Below are 12,113 nucleotides of genomic sequence, written 5' to 3'. Positions count from 1 at the left end.
TACAAGTCTGTATGTTACGGTTTCCAAACACAGTTTTCTCTTTCAGTTTCATTTGAAGCCTTAGTCTGCCAATTTACCAGGATGATTGCTTTACAGCCATAGGAGAGATCAATAGGTTGTGAAACTGCCACACAGAGCTGCAGCAAAAATTCTCACTAACAACATCCTCACTAATGCAAAGTGGGTGGTACAGGTCACTTAGAACTTACAACCCTGTGTCAAACTTAATGATGTCAGAATTAGATAGCTATTGGATATTTCTAGGCATGTGACATTTTCCACAGACAATGACTTGAGGGGTCTTGGAGCACTGCATGGTGTTTAATGACATGAGGTGAAATGCATCCCCGAGATCCACCATTCATTTCCAAAAGCAGTGGCAGTGAGAGTCATGTAAAGGCCCGTTGCTAAATTATTAAGCCTGTGCTGGTCTCTGATCAAATATTCAGCAGATGGCTAAATTATTTGCCATAGTTACCCTATTTGTGTCATCTGCATTGTGTGTGCCTGTGTGTGAGAGGAAAAGAGAGAATCTGACAGGCAGAGAGAGGCTGTGCATGTGTCTGCATTTGCAAGATTAAACAACATTTCCAGCAAATGCAGTGATCCAACTTACCTAGAGGAACTACCACTCAGCCTCACACATTTTCATCTGTGCAGTTTCAGAGTGTTTTAGAGTCACGTGGCACAAATGCTGCCTGATTTGTTTTCATCGCAGCAACAAACATTTCTGGGAAAAAAATAAAACATGTATTCACTTAACTATTTTTGACAGAGTACTCTTTTTCCACTACATGGAAGCCAGTCTTATATTTTTTTTAGTATACTTGCATGCTAGCATGTGGGAGGACCACCTAACTCTGCATTGCAACAAGAACAACACTGTGCCTTTACTTACATATCTTCCACATTGATCATCAACTGTGAGGATACTGATGTTTTGTGTGAGACATAGCCTACAGCTTTAGCCTCAGCCTTTTTACAATATCACGCATATAGCTATCCATCAAGTGCATATTTATGACCCTTTTTACGAGATTCATTTTTTAAAGGCTGAAATCACTCTTAACCAACTCATGCTTAGTTAGCTTAATTATCAAGCTAGCTGGAACTAATAAAATATGCCATTACAGCTGGAAAAATGAAAGTAAGTGAAATCAAGGACCCATTGTTTAAAAAACAGTAAGAATTTCAACAAGTAAATCTACGACTATTCATCGTTACTTAATCATCAGTCAACTTAAGTTTCAAGCTTAGTTACATTTAGTAAGTAAGTAGTTAGTTCATTTGAGTGCTGCTGTGCTTTATTTACTATGTCCTGGTTAAATGAGGAAATCTGATTTTGACAGTAATCAAAGAACATACTAAATAGTAACTTAATTGTTTACTCACACCAGAATTTATCAAGAAAACACACTGTATAACCAAAATAAATTCACATGGAAGTTACTGTGTCCAGTTGACCGTTCAAGGTTGAACCAATTCAAAAATAAATCCCATTAAACAATCCACAGAGTCCAAAACAGCACATAGTCCACTTCCTGTCCAAAATCACCAAATTAAAATGCAATTTATGTTCTCTGCAACTAGAATTACCAACACACAGTTGTATCCCTTCGCCAACCAGTCCAACTGCAGTTAATTAGCCTGCGAATTCTTAAGTAATGGCCACATGCAGTCAAAGTCAAAGTCACATTCACAAGGACAGAATGTGTTTTATGAGATCACAGTGACCTTGACCTTTTGCCTTTCACAACCAAATTCTGATCAGTTCGTTCTTGAATTCAAGTGAATGTTTGTGTCAAATTTGAAGAAATTCCCTCAAGAAATTCCTGAAATATCGCATTCACAAGCACAAAATATGTTTTGTGAGATCAGAGTGACCTTGACCTTTGACTACCAAATTTTAATCAGTTCATTCTTGAGTCCAAGTGAACCTTAGTGCCAAATATATAGGGATTCCTGCCAGGCATTCTTGAGATGTTGCATTCACAAGACCAAAAACATATTTTGTGAGGTCACAGTGATTTTGACCTTTGACCTTTGACAACCAAACTCTAATCAGTTCATCCTTGAATGAAAGTGAATGTACTGAAATTTCCTCAAGAAGTACCTGATATGTCATGTTCACAAAAATGGGATGGACAGACAGACAGATGGACGCACAACTCGAAAACATAATATACAACATAAAAATAGGAAACAAGAACAGTAATGCATTGTGAAAAAAAGAGATCCATAGGAAACTCACCTGATGCTGAACAGGGAATTCATCTACCCTTCAAGTGAATGAGGCTTCACATGTAAAAGTGGCTAAATGCTTTTTTCTATCACTGTGTCAATAGAAAATTTTTTTCAGAGCGCTCTTGTCTTCCCCATCCCTAAACAGTTCTCTTTCCCCTTTGTTCTCCAGGCCACACCCCTACACCTGTGTTCCTACTTAAAAGAGATGACCTGGAACAGGAAACTATCCTTGGCAACAAATTAAAAGCATGCGTGACAGGGATAGAGAATAAGCAAAGCCTTGCAGCAGTTTTTAGTATTAAAAAATATAATTTAGCAAATACATAAAGCTTAACAGTTTGTAGCAACGCTAACTAAAGGGGGCAGAGCTTAGTAAATGGTCGGCTGACAAAGAATTAGTTATAAAACAGGGAGAATGAGGGCAGACCAACTAGTAAGTACATTTTGTTCATTGTAAATACAAGTGTCTGATTTGCTGTGCCTCCACTTCGGTACAGTGAGGTCTTTCATACCATCATGGCAGCAGCTCTGTTGTTGTTTTTTCCAGCTCACACTCTCTGCTTTTCCCTCCACCGCTAAATGTCAGCTACCCTGCAGTCCAGCTGCTGTGTGAGTGCAAGAGTTCTTGTGAGTGTGTGTTTGCGTGTGTGTGAGTGAGAGATGACTCACTATCACTGCGCCCATAGCAGAGAGACAGCTGTGAGACCTGAGTGCCACTACCCATAATTCAACACTGTCTGATGAGGTCACTAGGCTAGAGGGCAAGACTGACCCCTCAGATCTGTCAGATTTGAACCTGCAGGAATGGACGCACACACATCTACACACCGCTGCTCCTTCATATGTCAGATTAGAGTAGGGTCAATACCTCCACTACATATACTGAGGAGAGGCTTACCCATTGACACAATCCAATGCCTGTTTATGTGTCAATGGATGTGTCTGTGTGCATGTGTAGTACTGTGTCTGCATCTGAAATAACTGTGTGCTGCTACACTTCTCCCTTTTGCATGTGTGAATATAATAGATTTATTACACCTCGTATTTCCACTCTGCAACTAACCTGCCCACTCATATCTCATCATAATGAATGCTCCATATTCACATGCTATCAAAACTCTATATCCAGCTCAATAGTCTCTCCTCCATCCATGTCAGCCTCCTCGACTCTGCTCTAGCAGGCATGTATTATTCAACGCAATCTCCTGATGAAGCCTTCCTCCCTCTCTGCTGCTCCCTCTTCCACAACGGTGGTAGAAGAGGATGGAGGGAGGAGACCTGAGAAGATGGGACTTTGAGAGGGATCAAGACTGAAAAGGAGAACAAAAGACCAAATGAAAAAAGAAAGTGAGGGGAAATGGGGAGGTGAAGAGACAGTGGGAGAGCAATAGAAACAAAGATAAAATAGGATAGCAAGGGATATAAAGAGGGCAAAACAGACAAACAGTGAGTGAGCTGGGGAAGAGGGATGAATTGAGCGAGAAGTGTTTTCTATTTTGATTGGCTGGTTGTGAAGCTGCTTCAAGGACACTGCAGTCCTGTCTTTCTTGGAGCCCTTCTTCTCTTTTTCAGTCTGCAGGATCTGATTTAGAAAATGATACCTCAAGATAAACTCATCTTTTCCCCTACATCTTTAAAGGCTGCAAAGAGGAGCTTAAAATCAGTCTTTAAGAAAGTCTTTATCTATTTGAATTTAAAGTGCCATGGTCTGAGAGCTGTTTTATATGTATTAAGAAATCCAAGGAAAACATAACAAAGTTCGTTTTAATGAGTTTATTCTTGATGGAAATTTGTATTTGGATAGAGCTGTTACCCCTGTTTCCAGGCAAAGCTAGCTAGAGCGACTGGTATCAATTATCTTGTCTAACTAATGAAGTAGTAGTGAATAGTAGTAGTGAATAGTGCGTTTTCCAAAATGTCAGACTATTTTCCTTCACAAAAACTGTCAGCCTTTAAATGGAAATATAAATATCAAACAAGCTTTAACTAAATAAAACATCTTAAAATAGCTTTTTCTTCTTTGGTTCTCTAAACACTGTGTTTCTCAAAGTGTTGTGCTGCCTGGCTGCCTCCTTTCAATTGACACCTAAACAAGCTGAAACAAACCTGGTTAAGCCTTTGCAATTTGACACAGAGTTAGTCTGCGAAATGCAAAACCCAGAGAGGCTAACACCACTAATTGGCAGTGCTGTGAGTTAATGCCACGGTTTCTGGAGTCTCTTTGAGGCATGGTGGGTCCAGTCCCATGATTCTTTGCAGCTCTTTTGAGGTCGGCCATTCCCACAGGTGTTCGAACCACGGATGGGGTCATTAGTTATGGCCTCCACCAGCGCTTTTGCCTCAACAGCTGCACACACACACGAGCACACAAGCACATACACAAACAACACAAAACAGGCCCAATAAACAGCTTCTGCAGCACAGCAGGAACAGACAAACAGCTCCATACAGCTGGATCCAAACCAGCCTGTGTGTGTGTGTGTGTGTGTGTGTGTGTGTGTATGTGTGTATGTGCGCGCTTGCATTTTAGTTTCACAACTGTAAATGTGCAGCGATTGCTGTCTGTGTATTTGTGTATTTTTGTGTGTGTAAGTGTGTTTATGGGGGGGGTGTGATTAACAGCATACAGTGCTTCCACCTAAGGAGCAAGAGAGCTGGCTTCAACAGTGCATTTTAGTCTGACAAATGTCTCCCCATATGGCCATAATTCAGCCGAGAGGAAACTGCAGAACCCTACACTCCTAGTTAGGAAGTCTGAAGAGGGAATGGGGATAGAGGGATGAGGAGAGATGTAAAATTGTGATGTGGAGGCAAAAACACAGGCAAACTCATAGATTAGGGAGCATCATGAAATTTCTTCTTATCTTTTTTTGGATTGATTAATAGAGTGGATTGGTAGGATCATTACTAATTTCCTCTTTCATGCAAGCACCCATGCACACACTCTATATACTGTACACATGATAACATCTACTGCAGTATCTGCACTGGATTAACAGAGATTCCATATTGTAGCTTCTCTGTTTCACATTCGTTCCCACTTCCCTGTTGCTGTTTCCTTATCATTGTCTATTTCTCTCTCTCTCTCCCTCTATCAGTGCACTTTGTACATTTCCCAGATGAAGATATCTCAGATCTATTCTCATACACTGGGTTCAGCTCAGACAGAGGAAGCGTCCTTGTGTGCGCGTGAAATTCTACAATGAGCTCACCGCTGCTGGATGAAAACCTTGTATCTCCGTGAAGTCAGGTTTTCAAAAGGTGAGAAGACCGACCTCATTTTCTGACAGATGCAGATGAGTTCTTGAAATTTTAGTTTGCACTTGGTTCTGCTTGGCAAGAGAGTCATTAAAGTGATTCAGTGTGTGTGTGTGTGTGTGTGTGTGTGTGTGTGTGTGTGTGTGTGTGTATGATAACTTGTGTGCGTGAGTCAGGTCTGGTTCATGCTAATTGCCTTCAACATTCTGAAATGTAGATGATCTGTGATACCACAGACATCTACAGAGCACACAGAGGGGGTAACCATGGTAACTGCATGGATGTGTGTGTGCATGTGTGTGTGTGTGTGTGTGTTGGCATTGAATACAGGTGCAGGTGTATATTAGTGTGTCAGGCAACTACTTGTTTGACCATGGGAGGAGCACTTTGTAAATAATATCATAATCAAATATAGTTATCCACATCCACACATCCACTGATTATCAACTTCACATGCATCAAATATAGTGTATGTGTGTGGTAGAGATTAGCACACTCATAATCCCACACACACATAAAGAGATGAAGGCACGGTATATATCTCTGTTGTTATATTAAATACATGCTGTCCTAGTATCTGTAGATTTCATCTATTTTATCAGCGTCTGTGTCAGTGCAGTAGAAATATCCATCTTAATTGGACATTTAGTGTCAAGCCTTAACATCATTAAACACAGCGTTTTTTTAAAGTAATTACAGGAATAATAATGATTCTATAACAAATTAAGTAGCAGTCAAATTAAGGAAAGGTATACTTATAGTATGACTGTACATTCATATTCTAACAACAGAATGGAAAGTAAAGTGGTGCTAAGAAGTCAAGAGGATGTATTTCCAAAGATGAGAGCTATTCCAATGCAGTAATTTTAAATAGAAGGTGACAGACTTATCCTATCTAGACTTAAAGTCACATTTTTCTGGCCACAATGATAACATTGTCTTCATTTGAACTGCTGTAACGTCTTCCTGATGCAAATCAACTTGTGTAGAACCTTTCCCTGAACCTTTCCAGCAGTCAGTCATCAGTAGGTCCAAATTACAGAAAAAAACAATGACAATTTTATGCAATGCTGTTGCACAAGCATTTTGTGTGGCTTGTGTGAAGTGCTAAACAGGCAGAAAAATACATGAAAATGTTTTAAGATAACTACAAAGCTGATTAAAGTGAAAGCCCCTTTAGTGTTTAATACTCAACCTATGCATGCTTGAAAGATGGCTGTTTCATTTTTCACTCTGAATAAAGCTGTGCAGTAGCAGCACTTAGTTTGAATTCATATTATGCACAGCGGACATGATACATTTTCACCATGGAAAAACTCCCACAGTGTCCATCTACAATTCTCAAACCACTCCTATAAGAGTTTCCTTACCAGGAAAACCTTCTATAAAAGGTTCATTTGTTCAGACCCTTAAAACAAACCATATGTTTTTCCTAACATGCAATCTCTTTTGGTCATAATGAGACAGCATTGGTCAGAATTAGGTGTGATGGTTTATGTCACTACAAAAACTCTTAGATACGTCAGGATAGATGAGAAGAAGAATTAATCTCTCCCCTAACCATTTCACAGCAGTTTTAGTTGCCTAACTTAACAGCACCTTACCTGTAGAGGCAGCAGATCAGATGCTGTTTGAATGTATTGACAATATAAATACTTTTGGTATAAGGGCATGTTGTTCCTATCCACTTTTCTGCTGTCCAACTCACACAAGCATATGGCAAAATATGGCGCCGCTTCTGATGGTTACCGTTTTCTTAGAATACAAGTAACCAACACACTGTAAGCCTCTCACCACACAAGCTCGGGAAATATTAATATTTTGAAATGATTAAATTACACTCCAGCTTGTGAGTGACCATGGGCGTATGACTGTGAGAGGGACTGTCTATATATAAGCATATGTATGTGTATGTGTATGTCATGCATGCCTTTACCCCTGTTCTGCCAAGCGTTTAATCACACAGAGACCAAGTGACAGCTTTTCCACAACAGTGTAATTAATTTACAGCCAACTTATTACTGATATGGGGGGATCATTTTTTTTGTCATGCAGCCATATGAAGAAAAAAAAAAACATTGAGAAAGAACGAGAAAACGAATGGGAAATAAGGGGGAAATTATTTTCAATATCTGAGTGGGGCATTTTAATATTTCCGTAGCCCTAGCAGTAATTAAATAAAACTGGGGTGTGAGAGACTAGTGCGGCAGCATTTTCACCTCTTTGTGTGTGTGGTGTGTGATAATGTGTGTATCTGCTACAGTCATTGCTGTAAACTGCAGTCAAAGTGCTGTCAGAGAGGAGAAAAAAGGTAATCTACCGCCTCTACCTTGGGGAAATTGACCATTCTTCAATCATGCGCTCTTTATTTCTTTCCCTTAATATTTTCCTACAATTTTGCTCCCTCTCTCTTTCTCTCTCTCCTCTGTTTGCCCCCCCTTCACTTCCATACAGATCACCATGGAGATGGAAGATGGAAGGAGGGGTTATGTTCTATTTTATGAAAATGCAGACAAAACACAGCTGATCTCTTCCTACCTTCTCATTCTCATTATCTCTATATCACTATATATCACTCTATTTTCTGATATCTTCATTTCTCTGTCTGCACAACTTTCAGTTGCCACGTCATTGCCACATCATTAAGTCTCCTTCTATTCAGCCCTGTTCTGCCGCGTCTGTCTCTTCATCTCATTTTCAGATTTGTGAGATAAAGATAGACGCCGTTTGCTCGTTAATGAAATCCACCCAAGGCCAGCTGTGAGTCATACTGTGTTTACCCAGGGTGATGACACAATGTCCTCTACATCCATCATGTGCGCACACAAACATGTATAAACAGATACACTTCTTTGTACAGTAATTAGATGTGGGCGGTAATAAGATTGTCATGGGTCACTGTCTATTTTTGGTTAAAACCATGCACCAACACAGGTCACTTCTGCCTTTCAGATCTGAAATAAAGCCAGCCTCAGCCAGCAGGGTTGTACTACCTTGTCTGTTTATTTAGTATATACTGGTTGCTTTCATATCCCATATGGACAGCATTTATTGGTTAAAATAATACATTCTTACAACTGTATTTGTGATTTTCTAAATACTAGGGGATAGTGAGAGACATATTTTAGAGGCTTGGTTAATATGAAAGAGAAACCAAGCACACACACATACAAGGATGCAGGTAGTCAGTCATACGCTTGTGATTTTCATTGAAATACAATAAGTAAAAGAATGATATAGATTTTTTGCTGCCTATATGCCTTACCTTTAGAAACAGCTCTTTCCTGTTTTGTCGTCCCTTCATATTTCCTCTGTCTTTCTCCATCACTGCTTGTCTTTCTAATGTTGACTCTTTTTGTTCTATCTATCTCTTTGCCCTTTACTGCTGTCATCTCAACATAATGACTGATTTGGAAACTCAGTGGCTCAGTGGTAAAGATTTCTGGTATGCCAAAAATCTATCTTAGCTGGACTTTTTTTCCCCCTTTCTCTCTCTCATCTACCACTGATACACATGTACTTTATAACCTTCTCCATCATTTTGTGTGAAAGTGCTGCAGGCCTTGGTCAAGGTCTCTTTCTTAAAAGAAATTGCAGTTAAAGCCATTAGAGAGGAGTTATTTCCTCTACTGCTACACTGTAGAAAAGACTCCTAACTGAAAGACTGGTGCAAATGGTTGCATTAAAGTACAGAAACAAAAGAATGTTAGTAACAATCTGTGTGTGTGTTTGCTGACAACAGAGACAGAAACACAAATGGCTACAAGATGAACGAAGGAAATTTTGGTAACTAATGCATCATATAACCTACAACGTTTTTTTTTTAGGATGTTATCGCTTTAGAGCTTGAATGTTCCATTTTATTTTTACATTTTAGCCCAGCGCTCAGTATAAGAGGCTGACCAGTGGACACATCCTTACTGCTGTCTGTTGTTTTGCTTAGGACATTCAAAGCTGCACAATCTTACTTATGTAGGTCTTATCCACAAATACAAATTTAAACTCAAAGCAAAGAAAAATCAAGTGCATTTGTCCTGAGAGTGAAGAATCATCCTGTTAGAGACATTACAATGTCACACTGACTTTGAGCATGTGTGGTCGTTTGAGTGACATTAATGTACAGTAATATGCACCCTTAGTCCCCATCTAAAGCAGTCAGAATCTGATTTACCCAGCATTACTTCTGCACTTTAGATTTGTCTCTGCTTGCTACCAAATCTTGTTTTGCAGTTTAATTAATTAATAAGCTTACATATATAATCACCTGCTGGAGCACTGTGGTCCCTTTGTTATGGAGATGGAGAGTTCTGTCCTTGTGAGTGAGTAAATAGATATCCTCAGAGACCAGTTGGCTCCAGTATAACCAGTATAACCAAACATATAACCAAACATATGCAAATTACTTACTTATTACTTACATACTTACTTATTACTTATTAGCGCACGGCCAGTCTAATCTTTATTTATATCTTAGGTTTATTAGCTTTAAAGAGTAATAAAAGGTAGGTAATAAAAGGTAATAAAAAAGGTCATATTTATAGATCTCTGCCCTCCTCAGAGTAACCAGTAAATGTTGGTCCTACATGCTGATGTGTGTCTTTGTTCTGTTCTGGTTGCTTGTATTAGTTCATTCAGACACACAAAGGGGAGCTAATGAGAGGTCTGAGACTTGTGCAATACACCTACACATCTGTATGGCCACACATGCACACACATATGCTTCATCTTAACTCATGAATTACAATATAATTGCACAGTTTTTCAAATACACACATTCATACTCAAACGCAGAAACACGCTGGGACACAAAAAGAAGGGCTTGTACAACATCAGCCTCTCAGGCCTACATCCACCCCCCAGCCAGGTGCAGAGGGACAAAGAGCAGTCAGGATCTCATTACAAAGAATAGAACAACAGCAAACACCCATTTTTTCTATTTCTGTTTCGCCCACTCTCAGAGTATCCCTCGCTCAATTTTCTTTATGTCTCTCCTCACATGGTTACATGTCATCCTCTGTTTTATGCTCTCTTTCACTTGTTTCAACTCCCAGTGTTTCTCTTCATACACACAGATATGAGACAGAGACCTGATGGAGCTGTAACCACGAGACCCAAAAAGGAGCAACCAGCCAATCGGATCCCAGCACTGCAAACAGGCGATGAATAAATGATGCAGAGGAGTTGTTTAACTGGAGCTAGAGAGGAGTCAAAGGGGAACACTATAACTGGGAGAGAAAAGGAGAGAGGAGAGGTGAAAGTGGAGAATTTACTGCAGAGTAAATGGGTGGCGTGTGCATTCTCTGTCCCAATACAGCCAAGTCATTGTTACAGGTCTGCTCAGTCCATTCATATTGAGCAGGGTATCTAAGTTCTAAATTCCTGCACTATGAGAGGTAACACAGCAGCTGCCCCTCCACAGCTGTGTCATCTAATGATGTGAGGCATGTCCATTTTGTCTTCTTTAGCCTTAGGGGAGACCAGACCTGGAACCCCAATTACTATTTGGTTGACATAGACAGGAGGAAGACATTTAGGGCTGTCCCTGCGGTAAAGGGAATGCATTGTGTGGGTCAAAGTTTAAATGCGAACAACTGAACATGGATATCAGTGGCCTGTCTTAGAGGTAGGTTTCCATTCCTCTGCTCTCTCCTGAATTGCTAACGTTCAGACTCCACCCGTTTACTCTCCTGCAGACACTTTGCTCTCAGAATTGTAAAACATGTCACTCAATAAAAGGTAATTAAAGAGGGATGAGTATTCTCCAAGCTAACTACCTTAATGTTAGCCACCTAACATTACCTATGAGGTCAGCACTGTCAATTTGCTGTTAGTCATCTATGCAAATTCAAATGTTAAAGCGCAACAAAGCGGAAATCAATACAAAATCTGTGTGCAGATTTAACTGCTTTTAACTGCTGTTGTGACAAGGTCTTAAGGATATAAAGTAAAGTAAACCCTAGTAGAATTTATATCACTTCCATTTTATCTCACTTTGGAAATATTAACATTATATTTTATTCTATTGTTATATGATGCACATGCATGTAATGACATTTTCCTGTTTAACTGGGTAAGACCATTTCATTTCTTTTACATGTTTCATAAATTGAAAAGAAGAGGGGTAAGAATCTATGATGGAAGCACTCCTCCAATGAATTGAATCCAGATCCAGATCTGCTGTGGGTTCCTCAACATGGACACCAGTATGACTAATCTAATAAGTCAATGAATTCAACCGTTTCATTGGATTATACAGCAGGAAATGATTAACATATTGGGACACAGGGTCAAGTGACTGGAGTGTGCAGGAAATATCCCTTTTTCTCTTGCTGCCGGTGCAAGCATTTCTGGGTGTTTGTCTGTGTGTGTAATGTGCAGCTAAAAAAGCAGTGTGTGAGCGAGTTATATAGGCCTTGGAAGAATAGAAACACCACAGGGTGAACTTAGATCAAATCACTCTTGAAATGGGCTCTGTCTAAACCAAAACCAGATGACAAGGATCAGCTTACATTGATTGAGACATGACTTGCAGCTCAGTGTGTGTGTCCATGTATGTGTGTATCTCTTTATGCTCTGTGTGCACAAATATTGCTGTTTTTGGATAAAAAGAA

The sequence above is a fragment of the Lates calcarifer genome, linkage group LG19 (genome assembly GCF_001640805.2).
Source record: "Lates calcarifer isolate ASB-BC8 linkage group LG19, TLL_Latcal_v3, whole genome shotgun sequence".
Classification (NCBI taxonomy): domain Eukaryota; kingdom Metazoa; phylum Chordata; class Actinopteri; family Centropomidae; genus Lates; species Lates calcarifer.
This window is presented reverse-complemented; position numbering follows the sequence as displayed.